The following is a 13,463-nucleotide window of genomic DNA, read 5'->3' as shown; positions in this document are numbered from 1 at the left end:
ATCTATAAAATGGCTTATATATGCTGTTTGATTTCAATGCTCTACATTTTATGTAGATTACTTTTATCCCTGCCATGCCATCCTAACCTATATCCTATTTGCTTTGTAACACTTACACTCGAATGGCTTACGTAAACCATTTGCTTAGCCATATTTTATTTATGGGTTTTTGTGGTAATTTGCACCATGGAAGCACTTTCACTTGGCCAACTCCTTTCAGTCCGTACGATTACCGTCGGAGACAAGTGCATCCTTGGCTGTCGGTTGTAGTTCTGCTCATCAATTGACATCTGGAGCCCGGTTATTGATGGCTTTTATTGCATTGCTCGATTCATTTGTTGCGGATGCGGTGGCGGATGCTGGATGCTATATGTTGCTCGGTGGCTGCAGGGGCATCCTTTCATTTCGTGGCACATTGCATCGAGCCAAGTGCTCGACGTCAATCACATTTCACATTTCCTTTGTAACAAATCCGCTGGCACAGCGCTTGTCGATGGCATCGCCAGCCAGCCAGTCATGTTAAATTACGTGCAATTAAAATCTAATGCACATGCAGCATGTCTGTGGGAACATTGATGGATACCCGGATTGATGCTCCATTGGTTGCCGGAGGGGCTATCGACATCGTTGCGGTAATTAATAAGCTACGACCGGCGGCCCACGGGTCGTATGCTTTATGGGCCACAGCTGCAGCAACTCGGCTAAACTATTTATGCAGCAATTGAGTTTGTGGAGGGGGGGAGGGAAAAAAACAGTATTTCCAATTTGGCGCCCTGCAAACTGCATTTTCCCTGGGTGGGCACAGGACGCCGCGACCCAAAAATTTGTAACGAGTTAATTTGATGCCACAGGGCCCGAGTGTGTAGGAAAATATGATGACATCTTTGTAGCCGCGCCAAAGTGCCTTTGCAAAAGCAATTTCAATTAGTCAGTTCGCCACCCAAAAATGTGGCCGTAAAACTGAAAATTTAATCACCAGCGAATGGCACTTGGAGCCCCAGCGAATGTCCTGGCAATGTCCTGACACAAAAGCACACAATTAAGCCCCGGCTAAAACCGCAAAACTAAAATGGAAAACGAGCTGTTGCTAAAATGAAAACAGCCACCGAAACTGAAACATCAAGTGGATAAGCAGAACTCATTTACCTCCAAATGCTAACCATAAACGCAACTATTTTGGCATCTCATTTGCACTGTTTGTGCTCCTGGATCATAGTGTGTGTATTTGAGTGCATGTTTGTGTGCGTGTGTGTATGTGTGACAGGCGACAAACAGGCGACGACGCTGCAATGGCGGCAATGTCAGCGAGACAACCGGAAATACAACGGCAACTTCCGTGTCGACGACGCCGAGTTGATCTATATGCGAATATATCCTCACGAGAGTTACATTCGGTATCTGTGTGCGAGCTTTTGCCTTGGTATTGGTGTTTCTCGGTTGCGTGCGCAAGTGTGTGTATGTGTGAGGGAAGTACTTGGTCTAAGCGTTTCGTTTACATGAAGAAAAAAGAATTGAATACAAAATAAAACATTTAGTTTAGTTCACATACATATATGTCGAAGTAGTAGATATACTTTTAGGATACTTAAATTTTATTTCAATTTACGTTTAATTTAATAAAGAAAGAAAAGCGAAAGAAAGGAAATCATCATTTGTTAGTTACATATTGGTTCTCACATGATATTTCGAAATACGAAGCACTTTGAAATTCTACATCACAAAATCTTGGTACTTAAGTATCTACACAAAGGCCAATATTAAATTGAAGCTACGATATATTGCCTTTTTATTGCCTCATCCTTGTGCTGCATGACATTGCCAAATTGAACTTTAAAATGTTTTCCACGTGAGAATTATTAAGTCATAGACGCAATTTCGCTCGATTTATGGTTGAAGTCATTTTCATAAGTCATGGTGAAAGAGTCCTAGGCAGCTGCCAAGGACAAAGCGGATGCCACTCATATTACGTTTAAGATGGAACACGTGCCTGTCTGCCAGCCAGCCATGCGGATGCGGATGAAGATGCGGATGGGGATGGGAATGCGGATGTGGATGCGGATGCGGATGCGGAAGCGAGTACTCCGCTCTGAAAGCGTGACACACTCGCGCAGCCACACGTAGCAAGCCGATGGGGAGCATTTTTTGGCCTGCAGCTCTGTCTGGCATATTGGTTGATTTATGTGGCAATAAGCAGATGCAACCTGCGCTGGAAAAAGATGGCAGCAAGGGGCACAAGCTGAACGTGCACCGCGTAACTGATATGCAACGATTAGCACCCACACACACACACACTAGCACATCCAGGAAATGCAATTGGTATTGGACTTTTGGAAAATTACGAGAAGAGTCTGAAAAGCTGTTGCAGTTGGGATATTGATTTTCGGTGGCTACTAAGAAAACTACGTATAACTCATTGCAGCACATGTTTGCCAGGGCAACTTTTCAGCCACAGCCATTCAGGATTCAGGATCCTTCCTCTACGTCCTTGTCAATGTTTTCCTTTTTTTTCGGTGTTTGAATCGGTTGATAGGGGTTGGGGTTACTACCAACTTATCCATTCACCGCAGCCCTTTGAACTTTTGCCTCGGCTCCCCAAATACGCAAAGTTTGGTGGCAAAAACCGCATTCTGACATTTTGCCAAATTCGATGGTTTTTGCGGTTGTCCGTTATATACATATAAACAAACAGTTTGGATGCCTTAACTGGCTTTGCCACATTTCCTTTTTTAGGGCATGCCTCAATGTTTTATTAAAACCTTTACTATGCACTTTTCCAGATAACTAATTAGAACCGAAGCCGAGGAATGCCTTTACACTACGTAAATCAACACACATCCTTCAGACCTTTTATTTACAGGGAGATATTTGAATTACATTTTTGCTACCAAGTCATTTGCTAGATATAAAATGACCTAAAACAGACTTATTTTTTTAAAATAAGTTCTGCTGTTGTTGGCATTGTTTCAATGATAGTAAGAAGGTGATTAGTATGCTTATGTTTGCTAGAGCATTTATCTAATTGCCAAACTGAATCAAAAACCCGTCTATCGAGATGAATTAAATATGATATCAGCCGATTAAAGTGTCAATGCTGAGCCTTTGACTTTGAAGTTGGCCAGCAGATAATAAATAGTAAAGTTGCTGCCAGCAACAGGAGTCTCAATTGCTGAAATGGAGACAAAGTCTTTGGGTCCAGGGATGTTGTAATGGGGTTGGGATGGGTTGACATGTCGAGTGGGCACAATCGTAAGCAGCTTACCAAGGGTCTGAACTGGTTCGTCAACCAGAACCATAACTATGTTGCTGTTCAGCTGGTAATAATAGTGGGGCATAAAAAGGATTAGGTGGGACACATTGTTTCAGGCGGAGGTGGCGGTGGACGAGAAGGAGGAGAAGCAGTCCAAGGGCCAGGAAGTCGTAGTAAGGTAATAGAGCGAGCAGCCAGTCAACAAAGCACAGTGGGCTTAGCCCCGGTTGCAGTTTGTTGGCGGAGGATGGTTTCTGGTTGGACGTGGGAGCTGACAGGACGACTGATGCGTGGTGACGAATTCGCATAAGTCAGCAGGGAATTAGGCGACACAGAGTTGCTAATGAACATCAGAAAGCAGTGAGTTCCTTTCACGGACGATTTACTATGTATTCCAAATTCGGCGAAGTAACATAAAAATATTTAATTAGGTGTTTACATTTTTTTACAAAAACTCAATGGGGTAGTCCTGCAAGTTCCCTCTCAATCTTACCCACAAAAATGTGGATAATTATTCGCTTTTCTTCGGCGTTCACATGTAGGTTTTTAAAATTTTTCCTTTATAAATTGTAATTGATGAAACTTAAGAAACTCTGATCCCAATCTTCTGGCTTAGCTACACTGATTTCTCCCCCTGGCTGTTCCTCCTAATCTTGTTGTGCCTGCTCGTAGAATAAGGATTTGAGCGGGTCAAGTGTCCAGGTCTGAGCCAATCCCCTGGGCTACGAGAAAGTAGAGAAAAAATGGTGCAATTGCCGGAGGAAGAGGTCAGGCCAAGAGGCAAAAGAGCCAGGCTAAATAACCCAACAAAGTTCGAGTCGAGCCGGCCAAGTGAAATGCGAAGGCTGATAACGGCATTAAGGGGTTAAGCTTCTACTGCTGCTACTGCTGGCAGTGCAAGTTCAAAGTTCGCCATCGGATGCATTTGAAGACCCTGCTTGGGCATCTTCTTCTCCTCCTTCTTCTTCCATTTTCTAAGTGACGTTGAATGGTCATCAACGCTGGGGGCTTAGCTTTGATTTACTGCGACTCTTTGACTTCTCAAAAGTGTTGTTCGAGGGCTGAAAAGTTTCACGCCACGATGCGACGATATGATGAGGCCTCTTGATATCCTCACACAGCGTCCTTTTTTTCCTCTTTTACCCAGAACATCCTAGTTTTCCATGCTGAGCACGTTTTCTGGTCTTTGATTAAAATTGATGTGCCCGGGGCTTTGTCCGAAAATTTCGCATGCCGTTTATAGTCAAACATAATTTGACCTAAGCCAAGGCATAAGCAAATGTGACAGGCTCCAGTCAGCCATAAAAGCCTTCTCAGCTGGAACACTCATGGCTATTTCCATAGTCGTAGACAAAGACATGGACATGAACATACCAGGTCGTCCAGCTTGAGTCGGTAATTGAATGAAATGGCAAAAACTCACGCACACAGGAAAATGTTCATTTAAATGCATGGAATATGTAGGCTGGGAGGAGGTCGCCAGGATGTCGGCCAAACGCCAAGTGAACGACACCAAGCCAAGCCAAGTTGTGGGTATAAAAAATTTAAACTCAAATAAAATTAAATCGAAATTAGCACCAGAGTGCCAGGCATCAAAGCAGCAAAAAGTGCCAGGAACAGTGGTGTTGCAACGATGTTAATGCCACACACTTGACACATATTGCAGTTTAAAAATTGTGACTTAACGAAAACTTTCAATCTGGAAACTGCTGTACTGAAATGCTCATTATGTAGAGGAAAATCAAGCAAAATCAAAATCTGTCTGAATGTAAACGAAAAATTAAAGAAAAAATGTATATAAAATATATTTATTAATTTAGGAACAATTTGCTACGCAAAGGTAATACTTCTTTTTTATATAAAAGCAGTATTTCCTGAAAGGAACGTGACCCTCTTAAACACCCGAATTCGGTCCACTGTTTCGTAGCAGTTTTATGGCACATAAAAGTTCGCACAACTGTCGCCGAGGCCACTAAACGTCATCATTGCCATGGATTAGCCGTAATGCGCGACTGTAATTTAGCACTGCAACCGTGCTGGCAGTCGTGATCATAAAAAACTGCATCTGCATCGGGCCATAAAGTCGCGGCGAGTCGTGCCAGCGACTCATTTGCATATAGCCAGCAGAAATGGGGTCCTGAATCGCCGTGCCTGCATCTGGCACACGGTCAAGGAAATGTCCTTGCATTTTTTTTTTTACTTTTAGCGCATTCTTGGTTCTTAAACGGCAGAAGCATGGCAACAACAAGGCGGCCACAAGAACACCCACCCACAGGACAACGCCCACGGAGGACAAGGACGACAAGGACTAACTGCTAGCTGGTGACTCGCCTGTTGACACTAGAAATTGAGCAACCAAAAATGTGTAAACAAGTTTGTTTGGCCGAAGTGTTACGCATTGGTCTGCTGGTTGAAGTCCTCTCCCCGGAGTCCTTGGTCCTGCTATCGATGTCGGTGTCTTTTTGGCCCTGCTCTTGACAGCTCTCAACGCCCGACACTCTGCAGCAGTGTATGAAAAGTTTTCAAAAATTTATATTCGACACAAGGCAAAATGGTGTTTTCTTTGTCCTGCTATGAGTATTTGCGTCAAATAAACTGGACAAATTGCCGAGCACGAAGGTCCACATATATCAGGACACGGCAAGTGACCAATTAGTAACCAACGGCAAACTACAGTCTAAGTTTTCAGGAGTGCACACATTTGGCTGCTGGCAAAAGCAATCAATTATGAACGAAAAAGGGAAGTGTCTATGTAGATACATCGATAGCATTTTAATTAATTCACCTACATATGTAAATGTGGATGAGCCACAGGAAAATTGGAGCTATCTGTCAGAAGATATTTATTACCAATATACCAAGTATTTGAAAAAGCATAAAATTCGAATTTTAATGGGTGTTTTTTGACCAAAACTTGTGCATCTTTCTCCAACTGTTTGGTGCATCTTTTTTCCCTGCGCATAGGCTGACTTTATCTTCCACTTCTCTCCTTTTATGATGTCACTTGCTAACTTATGCTGTCAGACGAATTAGCCCAAACGAGCACAATGGCAAAACGGCATTCAGTTTTCGAATTGTGTCAAGTTGACGCTATGCGAATGCCAGAATGGCAACTGCCAGAAAACTGCAATTAGAGACGGCAAGTTGTCGTGACAATTGCAGGCATCACTGGAGCAATTTTCTGGCAACGCATGTGTGTATGCTCCATTTAGGCCAGGACACTAAAGGACCAACTTTGAGCCAAAAACGCAGACTTAAATCGACGAGAGCTGGTATATGTGCCCCTTCAATTCGAGTTGCTCATGTTAAGCAAGTAATGACCCGTCAAATGTCAATGGAATTTCGCTAGACGACATTATTCATACGGCACTAAGCATTACGCATACGACACGTTGGCCCGCCTGACACTTCAATTAGCGCACGCGGTGCACCGCACACACATTGTTTGCCAAAACAAATGTCACAGACATGTCACATGAATCGAGTGTCCCATGATTTATTTAAAATATCAGCACGTTGATTATTTCTGCTTAGCAATGCGATTCCTGGACACAAAACCGACATCATCGTCCTTTCATTTTGGTTTCTAAAAACAGCCGCCGATTGATTATAAATGCAGCCCCAATTGCCATTGTAATTGCGTTTCAAATTGAATTTGGCTGGAATGCATAACTATGCGATGGCATAATGCGCCATCAGAAATGATCGCTAATTGAAAATGAAAACGCGAAAATACGGTCACCCCTGAATGTACAAGTGAATCGAAAGCGGCCAGCATATTGAAATTTGCATGTCCCCGCCAAATTGGGTCATCATTAAAATTGTATTCAATTAGGATTTGTTGAATTGAGGTCCAAATAGGGGTAGCAAAAATAGAACAATTAACTGAGGGTTGTTTTTAAGTAAAATCCTCAGAAATTTGCAAACTTTGTAGAGCCACAAAAGCTACTGGACATCTAAAACATCTGATAATTGATTCACTGCAAAGTGCAGAGTCATGAAAATAGTAATTACTGCATTTATTACATTTGAGGAAATGTTTATTTATTTACACCGAAGATGTGAAACAGAATACCGAATGTTGACACTATAATTGGTCACATTTGAGAGCTCTGAGCACTTGCAAAGCTGCTCAAATGCATAGCAACTGTTAATTAAAACTAGTGCACGTAAACCAACATCAATAGGAAAAAGCAGAAGGGAAAATATGTGGTGTCGATGCCATGAATTTTACACTGCAAAATTCCCCCAAGTGTGAGAATCACATTTTCCAAGGCATAGGCAAAAAGTTTCCCCCAACACAAATTCTCCGAAGGAAAGTGAAATTATTGAACTAAATAATTTAAAGTCGAAAAAAATTGCCCAGCAGCACCTGGTGCAAAAAGTTTTGTCCGGAACTTTTCTCCTTCCAGCAATTTCAATTAGCCGTGTGCTTATGGTATTTGCATCGAATATTTGCATAATCCAATCAATGCCACGAATTGAATCGAATCTAGTTAAATGCAATTTGCACATAATTGCATTGACTTTTGTGTGCAGAATGTCGCAATTTGTGGCAATTGAAATCGATTGCGACCATTTCGCCTGGCCTCTTTCGATCGGACAAAAGGTTACATTGATCGATGCCCGACTGGCATAATAAATTCCATGCACGCAGACATTAGCAAACACTTTTGAGGCGCCACAAGCTGCACAAACACCAGAAACTCCAGACACTACACCGCTGACCGGATTTTGACTTTCCTCACTGGTCGACTTGGGCTCGAGTCCCTCGCATAATTTGCGGCTGTCATGTTGCGAGTTGATTAACAATTGTTGGCCAAAATATCAGGCAGGTGACTTGTGATTTATGCCCGCACTCGTATCTATTGGTTGTATCTAGTTTGTTGCCTACGCTCCTAATGGACCATGTTGTCCGCCAGCAAGTTGTGGATTCAATTTTCCAACTGGGCCGTAGTACTGTGCTGTACTGTGCTATGCTACGATATCAATCATACGCACTGTTTGCTGCCAAACGTTTAGCCATGAATCAGCCAAAATGCTGAAGGCAGCACAACAGTATGGAGCAGAACAAAGGGCCGCCGGCCAGCATTTGCAGTAAACTAAATTGCTTTTACTCTTGCCACCGCCACATGCATGTTAATAAATGTTCGCACCTACCTATACAAGCATTCATAAATGCACACACACACACTCAGTGTAGTAGTTGCATGTCAAAAAGCACTTAGAGCTGCTGGTGTGCGAGTGTATGGGTGCTGTCCTGCTGTCGGAGTTGCACTTGTGTTGGTTGTGCTGGTTGTGCAAGTTGTGCTAGTTGCTGTTTCACTTTCCCGTCGCTTTGGCAACTGCCAGCTCAAACATTTTGCGTACTTCACTCAGCAAGTAATTACATAACAACAAACACAGAGGAGAAACAATTTGGCGGCACGCTCACTCCGCTCAATACGCTAAGCGGAAGGAAAATGGTGAATTAAATATGCGCAGCTTAAACTTTAAAGTTATGAAAATATACTTAATAAAAAAACCTAAAATCTAAATATTTCAATAGTTCAATTAGGGAATTAAATCTTTTCTAAAAGAGCACATGCACGTAGCTCAAAATTTATTACTAGAGACTCACTTCGTATAGAGACAAATTACAAAGACTGCAAACAATTGCAGTATGCCCTTTCAGAGTAAGGAAACCCTTTCGAAGGAAAGTAGCTGCGCTGTGATTATCAGACTCAGATGTAGCAGCTTGGCAATTTGGGGAAAGGATGAAAATGCACTGATGTCTGACTTTTCTAAGCTCTCTGCAGGGAAACTACGCTGTGTGAGGTTTTTGGGATGCTTTCACGATCCGCGCAGTTGCAACAGGCGACTCATGGAGCGCACTTTGCATTGCTGCAACATTTTTGGACCGGACCGTGTTGCCGAATCGCAATACGTCCTGCGTCCTGATGCTGCAACTGCAGCTTCGCCAGCGAAGCCGGCTTTTAAGTTGATTAGAGGGATACAGCGAAGCAGGGCTATGCAAAAATATTTTACGTAATTAAAACATGGCTGCTGCTGACGTTGCATGCGAATGTGTTTTTTTTTTTTTTGTGTTTATTGTGTTTTTCCGTTCCCCTGTTTTTTTGCAGTTTTTGTTGCCAAACTACAGGCGCTGCAACAATTGGGGATGGGCTAAATCCGAGAACGAAGCATGTGCCATTGCGTAAGCAACATTTTTTTGCAACGCTTTTTGCCATCGCATTGTCTGTACCAAAACAAAGGGCGACCACAAAACTAGCGCCACAAACAATAACCAGCAAACAACAAAAACGCCGGCGAATATTACATCACCAGAGCAACAAGAAATGTACATGCGCTAAGGCAACAAAAACACAAACCATATGCCACAGTCTGCGGCTTGTTTCTGTGTGCGTGAATGATTGTGTGTGTGTGTGTGTGTGCGTCGTGTGTGTGTTTGTTGCAAATGCCGAAAAGTACTAAAAACTATGATGGCTTTTTGTGCGGCGGAAACAGGTTTATTTGAGCGGCTAATGTGGGCGAGTGCAAGGGCTTTAAAGTTATAATTTTGCAATGACATTTTAAATGCAAATGTTGCACAATTTATGTCGCATCATCTGGCAATTTGCATACACAAAAATGTATTGCACAATTTACGGCCCAACACTTGCGGTTAATTTGTGTAGTTAATAAATCAAATTTAATAGTTTACAGCATGCCTAGCACTGGGCCATAAAACCAATCGACATAATTGCTTTTGAATGTGGCACGATAAGTCAGTTTGTTGGAAAATACAAGTTTGGCAAATGTGCGGTACGAAATTCAAGTTCGGGAAAAGTTCTCCAATATAAATTGATTAGTTGAGCAACAGCAATACAAGATAATCCCTTTTGCATTCTGCATTCTGCAAAATGATAAAGTGCAGTTTATTCTGTATCACTACAGCTTAATCTAAGTAAATAAAACGTTTTCCTTGTGGCTCCAGATTGCATATATCAAATAACCAACGAACGAACGAGGCTCGTATCCGGTATCAACTTGTCTTCGACTTGGCCAACAATGGCACTTGGTGGCAACTGGGGACTTGGCCTTCTGCAACAGCGCTTTGAGAAAAAAAGTTTTGGGGCCGCACTCGATCCACTCAGCCTAAAAACTCGAGCTGAGGCACAAGAACGGGCACAAGGATCTGGTGAAACTCAATAAAAGAAATATTTTTGTTAGCTCACATAAAGTACTTTCATAGTTGGATGAACTGAAACTCTTGCATGGCGCAGGCACTGGCCAAAGTTATAATAGTTTTTCAAGCAAAGCAAATGCAATTCCACTTTTGGGAAAAGTTCGCTCAATAGACCAGATTCCCGCCGCTTCACTCGCCGAGTGGACTTTGGCCAACAAACAAATGGGGAATGGTGAATGGAGAATGGAGAACATGCGGGACTCCACTTCAACATCGAACAATCGGAATTCGAAAAGTGGCTCACACAAATTGCTGCGACACTGCTGATAAAACTTGCTCGCCCCCCGAAGACAAAACTACTGCCAATATTTGAATACTTAAATTGCCGCCCGAGAGCTGCGTAAATATGTACTTGCCTCGTCCCGAGTCAGCTGTATTTATATTTTAATTATAATATGAATAGTTGACCTCAAAAGTCTGACCGCAATCCAAAGCTTTGTGCAATTTTGATATGCACTTTGAAGGCAAATTTTAATGGGCAGTGAGTGCTGTGCATCTAGTTATTATGCAGCTTATATTACAAGCATACTTTAAGAACATGATGCGGCCACTTGAAGGAGCAATAAACCAAACTGATGAACAAGTGAAATGTAGTTTTAAATACTACTTGAGTCACTTTTAACTAAATTAAAGCATGCTATTTACATGCCAGCTTACATACAAGTGCTGGTCACGTGGCGTATACGTAATATTTGAAAGCACGCAACTGCCAGCGATTTAAAAATAACAATAAAACGCTGTAGCATACTTTCGAGCGCTTACCTTCGTCAAAGTTTTTGCAGCTAGCGTTGCAGGGATTTGCGTTGCCTTGTATTTGCCTTAAATGCCAACACCTGCTACAGTTTGAAGTGGATCAGCGGCGGCAGGAGGCTTACAAAAGTTGGCTGCGCAAGGAGAAGAACTTTTAAAAATAGCCCAGGGTCAAAAAGTGGAGGAAAGGACACTTGTGGGCCGCCCAGATTGCGCAACGAAAACAATGCATCATAGCTCTCATTTTCAGGCCCGAGGCCAGCGTTAAATTGTAATTAATCTTCTCATAAATACGTGGGTCATTATGGCTGCGGTGTGGGCGCCGTAATCAGTGCGCTATTGTTTGGCATAAATTAAAAATAAACTCAATTAATTATGTAAATATGGTGACAAGAGTCTGCCGAGTCCGCAACTTTCCCATTTAATGGCATTCACCTGAAGCCGAAGGCAGCCGTTCAAAAATGTATAGAAAAGCAGCATGGAAAAGTGAAATGCAACTGTCTATGGCTGTCTTGTTTGCATGTGTATGGGTGTATGGGCATGACATGCTTTTCCTTTGTCAGGTGATACGTGTTTGTGTGTGTTCCGCTTACGCCATCTTTCTTGCTCAATTTGTAAAACAATTTTGCATACAAATTGCAACAGCAGCCAGCACTGAGCTTGACATGCAGCCCCCAAGTGGAGCGACCTGCCCGCCAGGATATATTCTATAAAAATGCAACGCCAGCCAGGACGAAACGGAAAGGATCGCAAAGGCACGGAAAGGAACGGAACGGAAAGGAAAGAAAAGCGTGGCGTGGCAAACATGCATGACAATGCATGACTAAAGTAATGAATTACTTAAGTCCCTCGCCCACTGCAGCCCCCCATTCCGAAACCGAATCGGAATCCGGGTCCATCTGTGCGTTGTATCCTTCCATCTTGCCCCCAAAATAAAAAAAAAAAAGCGAACGAAAAAAATGGAAACAGAAAAATGGAAAACACGAAAAAGGTCGTGCCGCTCGGTGATGAGATGTGAATTTGTGTGCATTTGTTTGCTCGATTTGAAATGAGCGACAAGCATCTCGCCTTTAATGCCACTGCATCCGTTTGCCACCCAGAATGATTGAGAGAGTGCTGCGCATTTGCATTTTCAAATCAGAGACCGTGATCAAGACGAATTGGTAGCAGTTTATTTGCAAAGTCATGCCATTCACGCAGTAAATCAGTGGAAAGTGAGTTCGGTGCATTTACTCTGCATTACACGAAGGGCAAACTCAATGCGAAAATTCTAATGGCAAACGAATCGGGCAAAGCTGAATGGCAATCGTCGTTGGAAACTCGATGAATAACTGCTGAGTAGTAACTGCATTTGCAGGGAAACTATTAAAGTGGTACAGATATTCAGGTTGATTGGACTGCAAATGTAAAATGGGGAAAGAGAGGTAGCTTATTAAAATTATTCAAAATTAATAATCCTTCTTGGAATCAATATACTTATATTCTTCCTGCATGAATAAACTTTAAAATTAATAAGTAAATATTATTGTCTCTCGTTGAATCAGCCGCATGCACCAAAAGTCATTGTGGTTTCAACACAAATACATAAATCGAGTTAAGCTTTAAATTTGCACAGGATATCGGCCTACTTTTCATCCAGTTAAACTGCCGAACAATGCCAATGAGTTAAAATTACAAACAAGTCGGCTTAATCGATATTAATGACTTGTGTCAATCATTATCCATGCGTTGGAAAACATGAAATTAAACTGTAATTAAATCACTGCTCTCCATGGGTATTAAACTTGTGCAAAAATAGCAAAGTTTATTTTTGTTGAAAGCGTTCTGCGCATAGTTAAATCATTTTTAATGGCTCCCTTGCCACCTGGTAATAAATGCACACATTTCGGCCAAGTAATTAGCTGCACGGCTTAAGTGCCAGGAAAACCGTTCTACGCAAATGAACCCCAAAAACCATCAAAGCTATTTCGCTGTGCTTTCCTTTGTTCCGCTAAGGATTTCATATTTCTTGTGTATAATATATGTTTAAAAGGAAAATGGTGCACATCCTGCTGCTTTCTGGGTCGCAAATTAAAGGCTCACAGCGAACGCAACTCTATTCCCACCTGCTCATCTCTGGAAGAGCGCGGCTTATCCGCCTAACTAAAAACCTCCTGCTGAGCTCACCTCATTTCACCCGTGGAAAATATTGTCGCATTTTTCAATATGCTTCCGGCTTCCACTTTTCAGTTTGCAGTT

General features: G+C 42.3%; 1 protein-coding gene across 1 annotated transcript in view; it reads left to right on the top strand.

Moving 5' to 3' along the window:
* The window catches only part of LOC120458272 (neural cell adhesion molecule 2), a 60,481-nt gene that overhangs the window by 36,330 nt on the left and 10,688 nt on the right, over positions 1-13,463 (top strand). The window lies entirely within an intron of this gene.

This window comes from Drosophila santomea, chromosome 2L, assembly GCF_016746245.2.
Source record: "Drosophila santomea strain STO CAGO 1482 chromosome 2L, Prin_Dsan_1.1, whole genome shotgun sequence".
In the NCBI taxonomy this organism is placed as follows: Eukaryota; Metazoa; Arthropoda; class Insecta; order Diptera; family Drosophilidae; genus Drosophila; species Drosophila santomea.
Note: the sequence above shows the minus strand (reverse complement) of the source record. Positions and strands in the feature narration are given on the sequence as shown.